The sequence below is a fragment of the Hordeum vulgare genome, chromosome 1H (assembly GCF_904849725.1).
Source record: "Hordeum vulgare subsp. vulgare chromosome 1H, MorexV3_pseudomolecules_assembly, whole genome shotgun sequence".
NCBI classification, from domain to species: domain Eukaryota; kingdom Viridiplantae; phylum Streptophyta; class Magnoliopsida; order Poales; family Poaceae; genus Hordeum; species Hordeum vulgare.
Genome location: NC_058518.1, coordinates 296,565,906 through 296,582,736, shown reverse-complemented (window position 1 = coordinate 296,582,736; position 16,831 = coordinate 296,565,906).

Sequence of the window (16,831 nt, the reverse complement as noted above, 5' to 3'; positions counted from 1 at the left end):
CTATAGAGAACGATAACAATTTACGAGCTATCGAGACTAATGGCGAAAAATGAAAGGGAATCGACAAGACCGAAGAGGCATACCTTCCGACCATTTCGTCGAACACCTCGCAAGCGGGGGGAGCGACGTCGTTTGATGGCAACGTCGGAGCACCTCCTTGCGGGGGGATGAAGTCAGAGGTTGAATAAGGTGGCTTCCTTGAAGCCGGAACCTTCCCCCGCTTTGCGCCCGCGCCTTGCGGGCCTTCTCTGCCGCCGGCCGGGATCGCACTGCGGCGTTGGCGCCCGAAGCGCGGGTCGTCGCAGCGGGGGCAACCGGATTCCCGCCCTGCACGACCACGTTGCCCTGCAGCTTGCGGGAAGGCGTGACGTGTGCTTGGGCGACGGCGGCGTGGGCAACATGGCCGGCGACGAAATACGCCCGAGGGGAAGGAGCATGTGCGACCTCGACGGTGACGGGGGACAGCATGGGGTCCTCCATGGCGGCGAGGAACTGCCGGGGAGGAGGTACCAGAGCTTGCGGAGGGTGCAATGGTGGCGGAGGGTGCGGGGAGCGAGGAAACGGCGCGCGGAAATGTCCCTGCCGCCAAATCTCGCGCCGGATAGGAGTTCAGCTCGGGTCGGCCTCCCAGCCCGTGAAGATAGAGGTTGGGGGAGAAGATTTGCCGCGCCCCGTAAAAAATTTTGCGGACCGGGACCGGATGCGTGGTCTGATCGTGCGGATTTTCCGACCCCAGCACGCAAATTGACAGTTATTTTACGGACCGGGACGGGATGCGGTGTCGCTAGAATAGCTCTAAGGATTCAATTTCTAGAAAAGAAAACTGCAGAGGGATTACCGTAATTCGTTTTTAGGAATGGAAATCATATGTTCTTTTTTCTAGTATTGCTGAAGAACATATGTTGTCTCGAGAATATCACAGAAAATTATACACTAACATGCTATTACAACCAACTACTTAATTTTGCCATTCATGTGATGTTGAAGCCCCATGAATTAAAATAAACGAAAATTGATTTCTATTTGCTTGGATTGCATGCCTTGCTTGGGGGAAGAGATACATTTTTTTTTGCTTTTGAATCTAATGCATTGGCTAGGAAAAAGAGTCGTGTCCGTTCGTTTTTATTTATTTTGCACATTAGCTTTTAGAGTCAAACTTTAATTTTTGACCAACTTTATACAAAAATATTAACATTTTCAATATCAAATCAATACCATTAGAATCATCATTCAATGTATTTTCATACTACCTCCGTCACAGTTTATAAGACATGGTTAAATTTACGTGCATTTACACAATAGACAAGGTTCACGGTGTAGTGCATTTACTCCTGACAGCTAATTAGTATTCCGGTGTACTATTTCTATATGCATGCGTAATATGAATACTATTTTTCTATCCATCTCACAACCAATTAATAACCACAAATTTTCAAACACGCCTTCTAAACCGTGACGAAGGAAGTACCATATGTATTTATTATTGTAAAATTTAAATTGTTTTTGATCAAACTTTATAAAGTTTGACTTAGGTCAAAGCTAGTATGCTAAAGAAATACTAAAGCCCCAATTCAATGATTAAGAGTAAGTTGGTGAAACTCTTTGACTATTCTGGGTGGATCACTAGATTGTCGAGAAATCCATCTCGGAGTTGGCTCACTTAGTTGTTAACCAGTTTTCGTGTCATCGTTGGAAGGCCCGCAAGGTTTGAGAGGGTCTCCACCCAAGATTCGAGGAAGCCCAAGATGGTAGCCATACTTCAAGGTGAGCATTGACAATATACACTTTTCATGGCTTGATAAGCTTGTATTGTTCAAGTTGAGCACTAACACAGGCTTGTGATGCCATTTTCATGATTGAATTGGGGCAATAGATGGTACTCATGTCACTGCCAAAGTTCCTAGGTCACAGTGTGCACCATACAGGGGGAGGAAGCACTACAGAAGCCAGAATTTGCTTGCTGCTGTTGACTTTGATCTGAAGTTCACATATGTGCTGGCTGGCTGGGAGGGGTCAGCGCATGATGCTAACATTCTCAGGACAACATGACTCGACCTGATGGGATCAACATCCCCGACGACAAGTTCTACCTTGGAGATGCTGGCTATGCATGTCGGCCGGGTGTTCTTCCACCCTTCAGGAAAGCTAGGTAACATCTCAACGAGTTTCGTGGTAGGAATTATCCTAGGACTGCACAGGAGCTGTTTAATCTCAGACACTAGAGTAACTGTTGAGAGGTAATTTGGAGCTCTGAAGAATAGGCTTAAGATCCTGGATCAGAAGACATTCCACCCATACCCACTCAGGTTAAGCTTGTTCTTGCTTGTTGCATTCTGCATAACTGGATCCTCGAGTGGGGCTTTGATGAACATGTGTTGGAGGAGGAAGAGGTCGAGCCCGACCATGTTGTTAGCTCCGGCCATGGTGTGGAGGCATTTGACAATGAAGCTTGGAAGAACAAAAGGTTGGAGTGGGCAGAGGCAATGTGGCTTAACAGAGGCCAGTGCATGATTTGAAGAGGAAGATCTGGTAGCAGCAACACCGATGAACTATCCCCTATTTAGCCAATGGCTCTTAATAATTTGTTCTGTCATTTGATAGTAGTTAGGATGAACTGTCATTTGTTTAACTAGCTCGCACTACATGTTCAGATTGTGTGCGGTAAGCTGAACACTAGTTAGAAGTGGTGACAACAACTTATGCAGGTTGCAACCAAACACCAAGTCATATCTGCGCCTAATGCAATGCGGGCAATCAAACGCCGGGTCAAAAATGGTTGTCTCATGCAACTAAGGTACATGCAGGCAACCAAACTATGTGCATCTGGGGTCTTTTTGCCTACATCCCCTCAAACCGGCTCACTAGAGCGAGGCTAGCCGGGCCAGGCTCGATTGCCAATGTAACCAAACATGCCCCTAGCTCCCCTTTTTAGAGTAGGTCCTCCAGGGAGGATCGCCTTTCCCGTAGAGGTCTTCCTCACCCCGGTCGTTGCGTTCTTTGTGACTAGGATACTAGGGACATGCAACACATCCTCGTCCAGTGGTAGAGCTATGTTGGAGCAAAACCATGCCATGGCCCGCCCAATGTAGTAACACACAATGCTATACAAAAGAAATGATCATACTGCTATTATGGAGAGGAAGGGAATTCTCAGGGAGATGGATGAGTTATTGATGAAGGAAGAAAACACTTGGAAACAGAGATCGTGTTTGGATAAAATGAAATGGGGTGATAGGAACACAAAATTATTTTAGAGAAAGGCCACTTGGAGAGCAAAGAGGAATAATATTTGTGCCCTCAGAAGGAGCGATGGGTCCCTTTCTAATTATGTGGATGAGATCAAAGGTATTACGAACTCCTTTTTAAACATATATACTCTTGTGACAATATGACACACCCTTCTCGTATTATACACCTTGTAAAACCTCTAGTGAATGATGAGACAAATGAGCATCTTTGCAAACCTTTTTCTGAGAAAGAGATAAGTGATGCTCTTTTCCAATTTGGTCCATTGAAGACTCCGGTCCAGATGGGTTCCGAGCTGGTTTTTTCCACAAGGATTGGGGCTTTCTGAAGGATGATATTATACGTGTTGTACAACAGTTCTTTATTTCTGGATGCATGCCAGAGGGGATTAATAATACAACTATTGTGCTTATTCCTAAAGTGAAAACCCTTAGTCTATAAAAGATTTTCGGCCAATTAGTCTATGCAATGTCATTTATAAAATTATCTCCAAGTGTATTGTTGATAGACTTAGACCATTGTTGGATGGTATGATCTCTCTTACCCAAAGTGCTTTCATTCCTGCAGATTAATTTCCGATAATGCACTGATAGCTTTGAGTGTATGCATTCGTTGAATACGCTAAAAGATGGCAAGTGAATTTTGTGCGTACAAGCTGGATTTAGCTAAGGCTTATGATTGTGTGGAGTGGACTTTTTTTGTGGAAATAGTGCTTCGAGCATATGGTTTTGCTCCAGCTTTGGTTAAGTGGATTATGACGTGTGTTACGTTAGTGATTTTTTCAGTGTGTTTCAGTGACCAGCTATTAGACTCTTTTCATCCTACTCATGGTCTCACGCAGTGGGATCCATTATCGCCCTATTTGTTCTAGTTTGTGGTCGAGGCCCTCTCGTTGTTACTCAATGATGCTTCTACAAGTGGGGCTATCCAACATTTCTGGCTAAACAGACATGCTCGAGGTATATCACGTTTATTATTTAATGATGATAGCCTCCTATTTTAAGGGTTCTCTTGAGCAAGCTCTGGCCATTAAAAGAATCTTAATGACTTATGAGGAGGGAACGAATCAATTATTAAGCCCAAATAAGTGTTCCATTTTATTTGGTAAAAGGTGTAGTCAGGAAGATCAGATGTGTTTTTTTGTGGTTCTCAAGATCGCGTCACATGGTTTTGAGGATAAATATCTTGGTTTACCTGTGCGATAAGGACGAATGAAGGCGGACAAATTTCAGTCTACAAAAGATAAAGCGCTTAAGAGGGTTTCTGACTAGATTGAAAAATACGCTTCTAGCGGGATGAAGGAAATCTAGATTAAGTCACTCATACAGGCTTTCTCGGTCTATGCTATTGGTATCTTTGAATTTCCTACATCTCTTTGTGAAGAGTTATCCCAGATCATTAGGAATCCTTGGTGGAGGGACGAGGAGAATATAAAGAAAACTCATTGGCTAGAATGGGATAAGATGACGAGACCCAAAGGTGAAGGAGGTATTGGCTTCCAAGATCTAAGATTATTCAATCAAGTGCTTCTCGCGAAAGAAGCTTGGCGACTATTGATTTTTTCAAACTCATTATGTGCAAAGGTGATGAAATTAAAGTACTATGCTCATGATCTTGAGCTAGTGAATAAGGGTATCATTTGGAGAATTGTCGATGTTGCGATTATAAATATCTGGAGGGGTAATTGGTTGCCTAGAGATTCTGGTCTACAAATTTTTGCAACGAAGAACATGACCAGACTCAGATGTATGTCTGTTTTTTTTGACTGGCTCTAAGAGATGGGATGATAATCTTATTAGGCATCTAGTTTATTCGCATGATGCCGAGAAATTTTAAAGTTGCGTATTCCGATTTTGGGTGACAGAGATTTTATTGCCAAGCACTACGTGAAAAATGGGATATTCTCGATTAGAAGTGCGTACAGGCTGGCGCTTAATTTAAAGAACACTTTGGATGAGATAGGGAGCTCTAGTGATGTTGTGAATGGAGAAAGGAGACTATGGAATATTGTTTAGAAGGCTCACGTCCCTTAGAAAATCAATTTTTTTTGCTTGGTGTGCTGCTACGTATAGTTTGGTAGTTCAAGTAAACCAAGTTAAACGCCACCAAACTACAATTGGATTGTGCTCGATTTGCAGTGTCGAAGATGAACCTATATTTCATGCTCTGGTGAAATGTCCCAAGGCTTGAGCGCTACGTATGGCGATAAGGGGGTTTTGGAACTTACTAGATGATGAGATATTCAAATTTTCTCAACGAGATTGGCTACTTATTTTATTGGATCAATTTTCATCTCCGATGCGCGAGCAGATTACATTCATGTTTGGAGGGCATAGCACATGAGGAATGATTTGATATTTGGTAAGAGAAAGGAAACTATGTTAGTGTCTGTGAGTTTTATCAAAAACTACTACGGGTCCTTCTCGTCATGTCATACAAATATGAATATGGAGGTGAGCAACTAATGTAAGGAGAGGGTGGATGTGTTAATTTATGCCAATAATGTGAAAGAAAAACTTGTGAATTGGCAGCCACCCAATATGGAGTTCATTGAAATGTTGATGCAAGTTTTCTGGAGGCCATTAATGTTGCGAATGTGGGTGTGGTTGCGAGGAACAATATTGGATAAGTGATCATTTCTTCATGAGATTATATTGGTGCTTGTAATAGCATGGATGAAGCGGAACTTAGAGCGGCCCTTGCAGGGTTTTACATATATTTGACTCTCCACAAGCCCATCATGTTAGAAACTGATTGTTCTTTTGTGGCCTCCTCTCTTGGAAATGATTTCATCGACATGTCTTCTCTAGTGGATATTAAGTTGTAAGCACTGATGTCAAGGCATATTTCTCCTAAGTGGTTTTAGTGGTTGATAACAATTGTTGTGCGGACTAATCGTGTGCATTACGCATTTAAGATTATTCATATCTAGGCACAAGACGATTCGATGCCCCTTGGAGTCTCTCAAAGACGGTCGCTTTTCTACGTTTCTCTTTGGTGGTTTTGAGACGTAGGGAAGCCGTTCTATTAAGACGGGGTCCGCGTCGAAAAGGTTTGGGTGGAATCATCACGTACACACATAGTGCACCCACTTTCTTTTTGCTACAGTGGAGCTCCATACCAGTTTTCATTCTCTATGCAAAAAGGCCAGCGGTAGTACCGGTGGTGTGAGCGGTGGTACCGCTCTCAGAGCAGTACTACCGCCCTCGGTGCGGTAGTAATTTTTTACTACCGCTCGAAGGGTGGTACTACTGCCCTCAGTGCAGTAGTAATTTTTTACTACCGCCCCGACGGACTTTTTCGCATACTTTTCCACCCGCAGTAGTAGGAACGGTAGTATTTCAGTACTACCGTAGTTGGTGAGATGCTGAGCGGTAGTACCGCTTGTCTTTTGTTGTGGTAGGTGGGTAACAGTTGGATCTGAGCTCCCCACTATATAAAGGCATCTTCTTCTTCAAGGAGCTTATCTTCAACCTCTTTAAGCTCCATTGTTGCTCCACAAGCTTACTTTCGCCCGATCTCTCTCCCTAGCCAATCAAACTTGTTGATTTTCTAGGGATTGCTTGAGAAGGCTTTGATCTACACTTTCACCAAAGGATATTTGATTCCCCCACTAATCCCTTGCGGATCTTGTTACTCTTGGGTGTGTGAGCACCCTAGACGGTTGAGGTCACCTCGAAGCCACATGCCATTGTGGTGAAGCTTCGTGGTCTAGTTGGGAGCCTCCAAGCTTTGTGTGGAGATAGCCCCAACCTTGTATTAAAGGTTCGGTCTCCGCCTTCAAGGGCACCAATAGTGGATTCACGACATCTCGCATTGTGTGAGAGCGTGAGGAGAATACGGTGGCCCTAGTGGCTTCTTGGGGAGCATTGTGCCTCCACACCGGTTCAACGGAGACGTACTTCCTGTTAAAGGGAAGGAACTTCGGTAACACATCCTCGTCTACATCAGTTTTACTTGCGGTTATCTCTTACCTATACCTTGTACTTGTACTTGTTGTGGTGAATTCGTTGGTTGATCTTGTTATCCTTGTGATTAGCATCATATAGGTTGCTCTCCTAGTTGTTCACATAGAGAACCTTTTTGTTGCCAGTGCTAATTTGTTAAGACAAGCTAAAAATTGGTAGTTGCCTATTCACCCCCTCTAGTCAACCATATCGATCCTTTCAGCTGAGCATTTCTAGAATGATGCAAGTTTCAAGATATCCAAGATTAACAGAAGGGCCAATAGGGTGGCACACGAGATCACGAAGTTCACTTTTGTTAATAGGTGTGATGGTGTGCTTCCTAAGTGTTCTGCCCTGCATGGCTCAAGTTGTCACAAACGATTGTATGCATGTTTTTAATTAATTAATATATGAGAGGAGTTCTTTTAAAGAATGAGGAGCCTGTGAGATAAAAAAATCCCGAGGTTAGCTTTAAACTAGCCTGTATGGTCCGCCCAAGAAATTTCACATAGCTCCACCACTGTCCTCCCTGATTGCTCATTTTTCTGTCACGTTTGCATGACGTCCTCTCTTGGGGCTAATACCATAGTCCCCCCTCGTCTGGAGCTACCTTTGTTTGACATGTGGTGTCACGCCCTGTGTGTTTTGTATAACCAAACTTAAGTTCATAAAAACATTATTTGAGCCATCAAATTTTTTCTTAAAGATATCAGTGTCTTGCTTTATTAAGTGTTTATTAATAAAATCTTAAATGTTTCTTATTAATTTAATTCGTAGAAATTCCCACCACATAAACTAACATAAGTAACCAATGTCTTTCATGAATCCCTACTTTTGGACTATCTACACACACTTCGTCAAGGCTCAATCTCTACAGGAAAGCAACACCCGACTATCAACCTCTACCCTGACCTAACTTATTGCAAAATCTGAGTCCGTCTTTTCTATGAAGTTGCACGTTATATCAGAAGTCGTAAAATCAACCCCGAAGAGCAATCACAACAAAGGCGTAGCAAGTTGAGAAGGGAAGACTACCTCCGGGCAATCTATTTAAACCTCATGAGCACTGTGCTAGAAATCTCGGGGACATTATTCTTTGAAGGGGGCAGGTATGACACACTAGTGTTTTGCATAGCCTAACTTAAACTAATAATGGCCATTATTCGAGCCATCATTTTTCTTCTTCTTAAAGATACGAGTGCCTTACTTTATTTTAGTTGTTTTCTAGGGTATTTGTGTGTGAATTAATCCATATGAATTCCCATAGCTAGATTCTTCCAGTCATCTCGCCTAGACTCATCCAAATGATCTTGTCACGTGGATAATTCATACAGAATATTGTAATTAATATTGACCAAAAAGTATTCAAACCATTTTCTCTCCAAAACTCCAAAATAGAGCTCGCAACCAAAGTTATTTGTTTACCCCCCACGCGCGCGCACACACACACACACACACACACACACACACACACACACACACACACATATATATATATACTAAAAGGTTTAGAGCTCGCAATGTTCATCATAGACCATGCCTATGGTGCACCGGTAAATTCCTATAAAGGAGGACCTCAGCGTACTTCCACCTCGCATCACTCCCTCCCACCTTTAATCGATTGACAACACCACATGTTCGACCTCTCCCCCTCTACAAGCTCGATTAGGTCGGAAATCGCCGCCTCCTAGGATCAGAGTTGAGTGAGGAACATTTAGATCAAGTTGTATATTTCTTATATATATCGTTTACTTTGTAGGATTGAAATCCTTAGTTTATTTGTTAGAAAATAGTTCGTATCACTCAATCATGACCATTATGACTGTTGTGATAGATGCTCTCTAGTTCATTTATGTTTGAACCTTCCACACATTAGTCTGGGCTTTCATTCGATCATAAGTAGCCATGAAATCCCTAACAAAGTTTTGACTTTGACATATATGGAAAATACTAACTAAATTGCTTCCATGCAACATTATATTAACTTCTTGTACTAAGAAGGTGAAATGTGATGTGTCGATGCTACTACATTTGTCCAGAGACACCGCCTCCATGTAGTTCAGGGTAGTCTAGAGGTTCTAGTCAAGAGCCAGCGCAAGGCCCCCTCCATCATGGCCGAGAGCTTAGCCTCTAGTGTGCTGCTACTTCTACAGAAGTTGTTGGGATGATGTAGTACAACAAGCAAGTATTTCGATCAATTGTGAATGAATTTTTTCAAACTATTATGAACTATTGTCAATAAAGTAAACAATTAGTACATGCACACAGTTAGAAACTTCACTGGTTCCCAAGTTGGCCATGAAGATTTTGAGTCTTTAGGTCTTGCTTGTTACAAGAACTAATTGTATAGTGTGGATGGAATTGTTAGTTGCAAGTAATTAGCCAAATGGATATGATTTGAACAATATTGAAAGAAATTTATGAGGATTGAGAGCAATGGAAAGAATGGTCTAGGTACCATAGTTTCTCTAGAGGCGTATCTCTGAAAACCATATCGCATGTGTAGTCAGCGGTGAAGACATCTCTGAAAGTGCGTTATATCGACTAGAGGGGGGTGAATAGGAGTTTTTTTTTACAAATTCATCACCAGGGAATAATCATTGAGGAATTTGCTAAGCGACAAAATACTTACAGCAGAATAAGTACTCAAGTGCATGTAAAACATAGCAGTGGCATATTCATCATGATGAAATGAAACATACACAGAGCACATGTAGTGTGTAAACATGATAGGTAGGAGAAGAATGAGGTGATTGAGGAATTTGAGATGAGGATATTGAGAAAGTATTCAGTCGAAGTCTTCAAATAGTAATGATCAATTTCATTGACAATTAGTTGAGGAAATAAATGAGTCAAGGAAATTGAACCCGGAGCTCGATGAAGACATTAATTTTATGACCTGCTTCCAACTGCTATGAGAGTCACACGTCTGGTTTGGAGCGGCTTGGTTTTTAAACCAAAGGACACACAGTCCTAGGACACATAGACCTTACTGTATTCTCCTTGAGCTAAGGTCACATAGACCTCGCCCAACACTAGTGGTAAGTCTTCAAGGCAGACATCCGAACCCTCACAAACCCGATCACCTGGCAATCCACAATTTACCGTTGGATCCTCGAGACCTTTACGTCTAACCGTCTGGAAGATACACAATCTTCAAAGATAAAAAGCGTCGGTTCCACAGAGGAACAATCTTTTCAGTGATGCTCAATAACTTTGGGTTTTTGTTTTTGTTTTGGTTTTTGGGTTTTTCCTCACTGATGATTTTCTCTCAAAGTTCTCATAGGATGGGATGCTCTCAAATGAAAAGTTTCAAGTTCTTTCTCGGAGCACCAACCAAGTAGTTGTTGTAGGGGACGACTATTTATAGCCATGGAGAAATCCTGACATGATATGACATAAATGCCCCCTAATGATATGACCGTTATGTGGATAAGGTTTTGGGGACAGCTCGCGCAAAGCACAACAGTGGTCAGAATTTTCGAACCGTGAAAATACCGAGATCTATCATGTTCCTCACTTGTAGGCAATTCACACTGGCAAAATCCTAACTCCTAAGCGAAAACAATTTCCTCATAGTCCAGAAGAACTTTATCTATGTTACTGAAGAAATTGACTGAACTGCAAGAGATTTACAAAGGCTTCACTCGAAGGATTGGTTATGTGTAGGCTTTGAGATGAGAATCACCTGTAAATTTGTCCTTAGTATTAGCTCGACTCCGTTTAACAGTATGGTCTTCCTATGACTCAAAAGAAAGGAAATGAAACTACAAAAACAAAAGTCTTCACGCTTCAAAGTCCTCGCATTAGTATCTTCAAGGACACACCAATTTGCTCACTTTCAAAATCTTCACGAAAGTATCAAAGTCTTCAGTTGAAGACATTCATTTTTAGGGGTCAATATTCTTCGAATTTATCAAACTCCTCAGGGACTTATAGAGCCCGTGTACACTCACAAACATATTAGTCTCTTAACCTATAAGTCTTCAATACACCAAAATCACTAAGGGGCACAAGATGCACTTATAAGCTCGGGTGAAGAGCACGCGCAATGCGTGCTACTATTGATCAAATAAGAATCCTGGGAAAATCCTGGGCAGCTTCCTGGGTATTGGGTTTGGTTAACAAACTACAATTTGCGTATATATTGAATTGTAGTTTTTATGAGTATGCTTATTCAACTCATGATTGCTTATAAGCGTTACATTCTTATATCTATAGTATGTTATCCAAGTTCATATATATCTAATAACCCACCCCAAAACCACTATTCAACATGCATATCATAGTATTAAGTAAAATAAAGTGTTGTTTTAAGTAAGGTGACATAATGTTGATGGTATATTGTATTTACCTCTAGATATTCATTGAGACAACTACACAACTATCTTTTTATACATCGCAACAATAATACAATTCAAGCCTTTTATACTTTTTTTCACTGTGGATAGTTTACTTGCAATATTAAACCCAACTAACGTTGACAACTCCATCTTAGAGATCGTTCATCTAAACATAGTCGTGCAAAAATAGTAATCTCGAGCGAAGAAACCAAAAGAATCTCAAAAGAAGTCATGAGTAGATCTCATCATAAAGTGACAATTCTTCGCATCACAACAAACATGCCAAGAATTACATCAGATTGCTCTCAGTCATGTTATGGCAACACACGAGATCTTCTATTGAAGAATAATGGTGAGAAGATGTTATCTAGCTACCGGTATGGACACATAGTCCAAGGAGGAGTACTCACACACAATCATGGAGGCAACAATGTTGACCTAGACAACTCCAGTGATGGATTTTCCCTTTGATAGAGTACTAGAAGATGGCTCCAGATTGGATCACAGCCAAACAATTAGGTGTGGCACTAAAATAATGCCCCATTTAGTGTGACGATGGTTTTCGAGGTATTTTAAATGCAATTGATGAAATATGCGGTGGAGGTGACATGGCTCCAGACCGGATCAGAACGAAACAATAGGTGTGGCTGCCGAATAATTCCCCAATCAATGCAATGGTGGTTTGCGGGGGCATATATAAAGGCAATGAACAAAAGATGCGGTGGAGGCGACCTCCATAGGGCCCATACGGCCCCACCCATGATTCCGGCCTTGGTAGCGAGTCGTGGGCACATGGGGCCCGTGGGGGGGGGGCTTGTAGCTCTGGTGCCCTTTGGAAGCATCGTGTTGTGAAACTCGCTTTGTACTTGTCCCATTTTTTTGTCCCAAAAATTTGATATTCTGAAAAATTCCAAAAATAGACGGGAACAACTTACTTTGGGAAATTTATTAATAGGGTAGTTCAGAAAAATGATAGAAATTGATGCAAATACTATGTAATTATGATGTAATAGTAGCATGAATCAAGTAAAAAATTATAAATACGTTTGAGACGTATCTTACATCATGGAGGGCGTGACAATGTTTCTAAGGAGAGAAGATCATGTGAACGAGGTGGTCGCAAAGCACCATTCGAGCACATGCATTGTTATTCAACATGAAGGAGGCACAAAATAAAAGCTACCCACATCCCCAATTGCTACCGGAGCTTGAAGACGAGGCCTTGGAGCCCGCACCACCCATGTTCACACAAGATGACCAACCGGAATGCCCCCTCGAGGACGGGACATGGCATCTAGAGAGCCCGAAGACCGCCCCGAACACTCGCGCAAAAGAAGAGAACCGACTCAGCCCAGAGACCCATTTGACCCACGACACAATATTAATGCTAGAGCAGGATAGTCAAGATCTATTTACGGATCGAGAGGTTACACTCCCGCTAGACGGTACGGGCACCAAGATCGGCTTGATCAGAACGATGGAGTTGGGGAATAGCAGCGGGGCAGGATTTCATTCGAACTCCAACATGATACAACTCGGATAAGGGGCGCCGCTCACCCAATGTGCTTCAGAGATGAGGTAATGCATCATCAATTCCCCAAAGGGTTTACACCCGTATATATAGAGCAATATGATGGAACAACGGACCCGACTGTACGGAGTGAGGATTTCCTCCTCCACATTCACATGGCTCGCAGGGACAACCTCCACATCATCAACTACCTACCATTAAAGCTCAAAGGGCCAGCAAGGCATTGGTTGAACAGCCTCCCCAAAACCTCCATTGGGGGCTGGGAAGAGCTCGAAGATGCTTTTTGAGATAACTTTCAAGGCAGTTACGCCTGGGTCCGATGATTTGAGCCACATCATTCAACAAGCCGATGAATCATCCCGGCAATTCTAGAATCAATTCCTCACTAAGAAGAATCAAATTGTTGCCGGAGAAACGATCTCGTGCTGTAGAGGTAGTTGGCGGTCGAACCGGCATCGTCCTAAAGTTATATACCTTGACAACACACTACAAATGAGCATGAAATTTCACATATTCAATTCTTGAACCAGATATGAACACAACATATTAACATCAAAGAATTCAATACCTATCCATGAAATCGTAAAGATCATTCAGATCCTAATGCTCATTTGACTCTCTGAGAGAATCCAGGTAGTAAACTGTGTTGCGTTTTGGAATAATGACCACCAACATCTAGTGATGGCTACAGTTTAAGAAAACCTTGAACTAAGGAACTATGTCGAAAACTGAAAGACGATAAATGTATACATGGTTGTATATTTAACTTACCCTTCATGATACATCCACATGAAGAATCCCCCGGTCTGCAACTCCAACAAGATCTTGGCAACATGATCAATGGTATTCTTGCATGTATAATTCATATGTAACAAAATGCCATTAGCTAAATCGGGATCTACGAAATGCGCATGCACCCTTAATGATCTTTGCACCATCAATCACCTTAGAGGAATACAATACACTAAGTTTTTTTTTCAATTATAGCCTTGTATGGAGAAATTGATCAGAGTTTGTGAATTACTTACAGCATCAGGCATTTGATTGGAGTGGCAGCAAGAACATCGAGGTTGAATAAGAGATGAAATTCCTCGAATTCCACTTGATGTTACCCTCACGGAGAATGAAATGACAACTGACATAGTGCACTTGCAGAATGTTAGTATCTTCTCCTTGTGACATTCCGTCCATGCAATATTTATGTAACTTGCAACAAGTGGAACTCCACTCCTCATAGTATTCAATAACAAGAAATGGCTAGCCATGCTTGTACTTGCGTGTTTCACATGGGTCTTCATCGCCCATGCCGTGGTTCTACTTGAAGAGTCTTTGTAGGAGGATGCTCTGGTTCTCATCCCTCCTCTGTTTCTGTCATGTGTAATAACAAATTAATTGCCAATTTTACGAGGAAGCTAAATATAAATGCAATAGCCTTTATAGTATAGGATGCACATCGTCAGCGTTTGAATGAGATCAAATTAATAGTGACACATATGTACATTTTGCTATCAAACATGCCAATCTGTTATTAACTAGTGCTCACGCACCATGTTATTTTCACAAAGTCTAAGAATCAGTTTGTTACTAATTGCCATGTGGTGTTGATGCTAGCCATGTTTTCGTGCATAATTGGACCTTTCTCATGTTGAATGAAATGAAGTCCATCATGTCTACTACCCTGCTGTTAATTTTCATGCCAAGATAACTCTTGTAGCATATATTTTTCTTGTTGTCAATATGCCTTCAGGTCAAAACAGTTTGTGAAAAACTTTTTTTCACTAAGTCCCTAAGTGCTACTCTCTTAGAAAACTAATATAAGAGCATTTAGATCACCAAAATGGTGATCTAAACGCTCTTATATTTGTTTACAGAGGGAGTATATTTTATAGTCATGTTGTGAGATTCCTACTATGTGATTTGAACAAACTTATAACATATTACTAATGATGTCAATTAAAATGGCACTCACAATTGTAGAACTGTGATAGTGTCTTACTCACATCCAGAATCAGAAAGCACACACGAAGTGGCTGAATCACACCTAATATAACGAATGATTTCTAACATTGAGAATTAGGCTAACCTTCTTTGCACGTGCTAGAATCTTCCTCCCACTTTACTCTGATTGAAAAGCTCATAACTTCACGCATCTAAATTGATGTTGACCATGAACAGACAGGTCTTCAGCTACCCTGCTCCATTCATTAGAAGTGATTGTACTAGGGAGATACAAGAGAAACAAATGACTCAAAGCGGCATGCCGCTTTAAAATCCCAAATTCCAAACAAAAACTCTAAGCCTAGTTGAGCCAAATAGAAGAGAGACGAATACCTGGCTCGTGAGACATTCGTCATCAGAGATACCGCTTGAGGGGTCATTCGAGGAGACCATGGCCTGTCCGCTATGGTCGGATGCTAGAGGGATAGACGTGGCGGCAGCGGCCGGGGGGGGGGGGGGGTTACACGGGAAATGTGGCCCTTCAAGGGTGGAGGCAGATAGTTTGGTGGTCAACCAATTTTTTCGCTCGTCGGAGGGAAACTTGGTGCGCAAAGATTCATCACACACGGTGTTTCTTTTTTTATCGTGTGAGATGATACAGAACATCCAAAAAATTTCCCCTCCCCACGTATTCCCTCGTTATAGTGCACATACACGTCATGGCATAATTTAACATCAAATGCTAACTTGGGTATAGAAATTAGCAGACACATAGCTCATAGTTACAAAACCAAGAAAGTTTACTAAATAATGAAGATGCTTGAACTAGACAAGCTTTAACAAAAGGATGGTTCTCTAAAAAAAGGCTATTAGTACTACACACAGTTCTAACAAAGACGTCGATGAGCGGCCACCTTATCCGAGCGACATTCCGCCGGTGCTGGACTCCACGTCCCCCAGGCTGAATTCGACCGTAGCGACGTCCTCATAATCGGCGTTGCCCTTGTCATATGATTCGCCCTCATTGTTGTAGTACTCGTAGTACTGGCACCTCCAGAGCTCGCATTGGTACTCCACCGCCAATTCCTCGATGGATAGGCGCTTCTCGACCTCCTCTTGAGCCACACGTTACTCCTCTCAGTTCTCGATGCACTCGGACGACTCCCGCATCTCCAGCTCTTGCTCGGAGCTCCCGCATCTCCCGCATCTTCATGGCTTCCGCCACCGCATCATCGGCATGCATCTCGACATCCACCTCAGGCGCCTCTGTAGACGTGTGGTGCATGCTGGATCTCGACGAAGCTTGGAATATCTTGGTGTGGGCATTTTTGATATTGTCCTGGATGGCCTCGACCCGGGATATGGCGGCCTACGTAGCATGGTACATTGCTCAAGCGCTCATGGAGTTTGTAGCCGCCTTTGTAGGAGCTGCAACTGTCATCTACGCGGCTATAGACGCCCTTTCGGCCACTGTAGAGGCCCTCTTGGCCACCTCAAAGGTCCTTTTGGCGGATGAGGCCATGCTTAAGGCAGAAGAGGCTGCACTCTGGACTGAGGCGGCCGCATTCTTGGTATAGGCGGGAGCGCTCATGGCCGAGGGGGCTGTCGTAACCCTTACGAAGCGTTCCACCGTGTCATTCTTTGCACAAAGGGTTTGTCGGGGAATAGGGATCGAGAGTGAAAGTACTCCAAGCTATACGAAGCCAACAAAGCTTCCCTCGTAATCCATGAATTTTCATCGCAAACAGTTCCTATCTGGAATTGTGTCTATGAAGTTCACTTTTTGTACTGAATTGTAAAACTATTTTGGACTACAGCAGTAATGG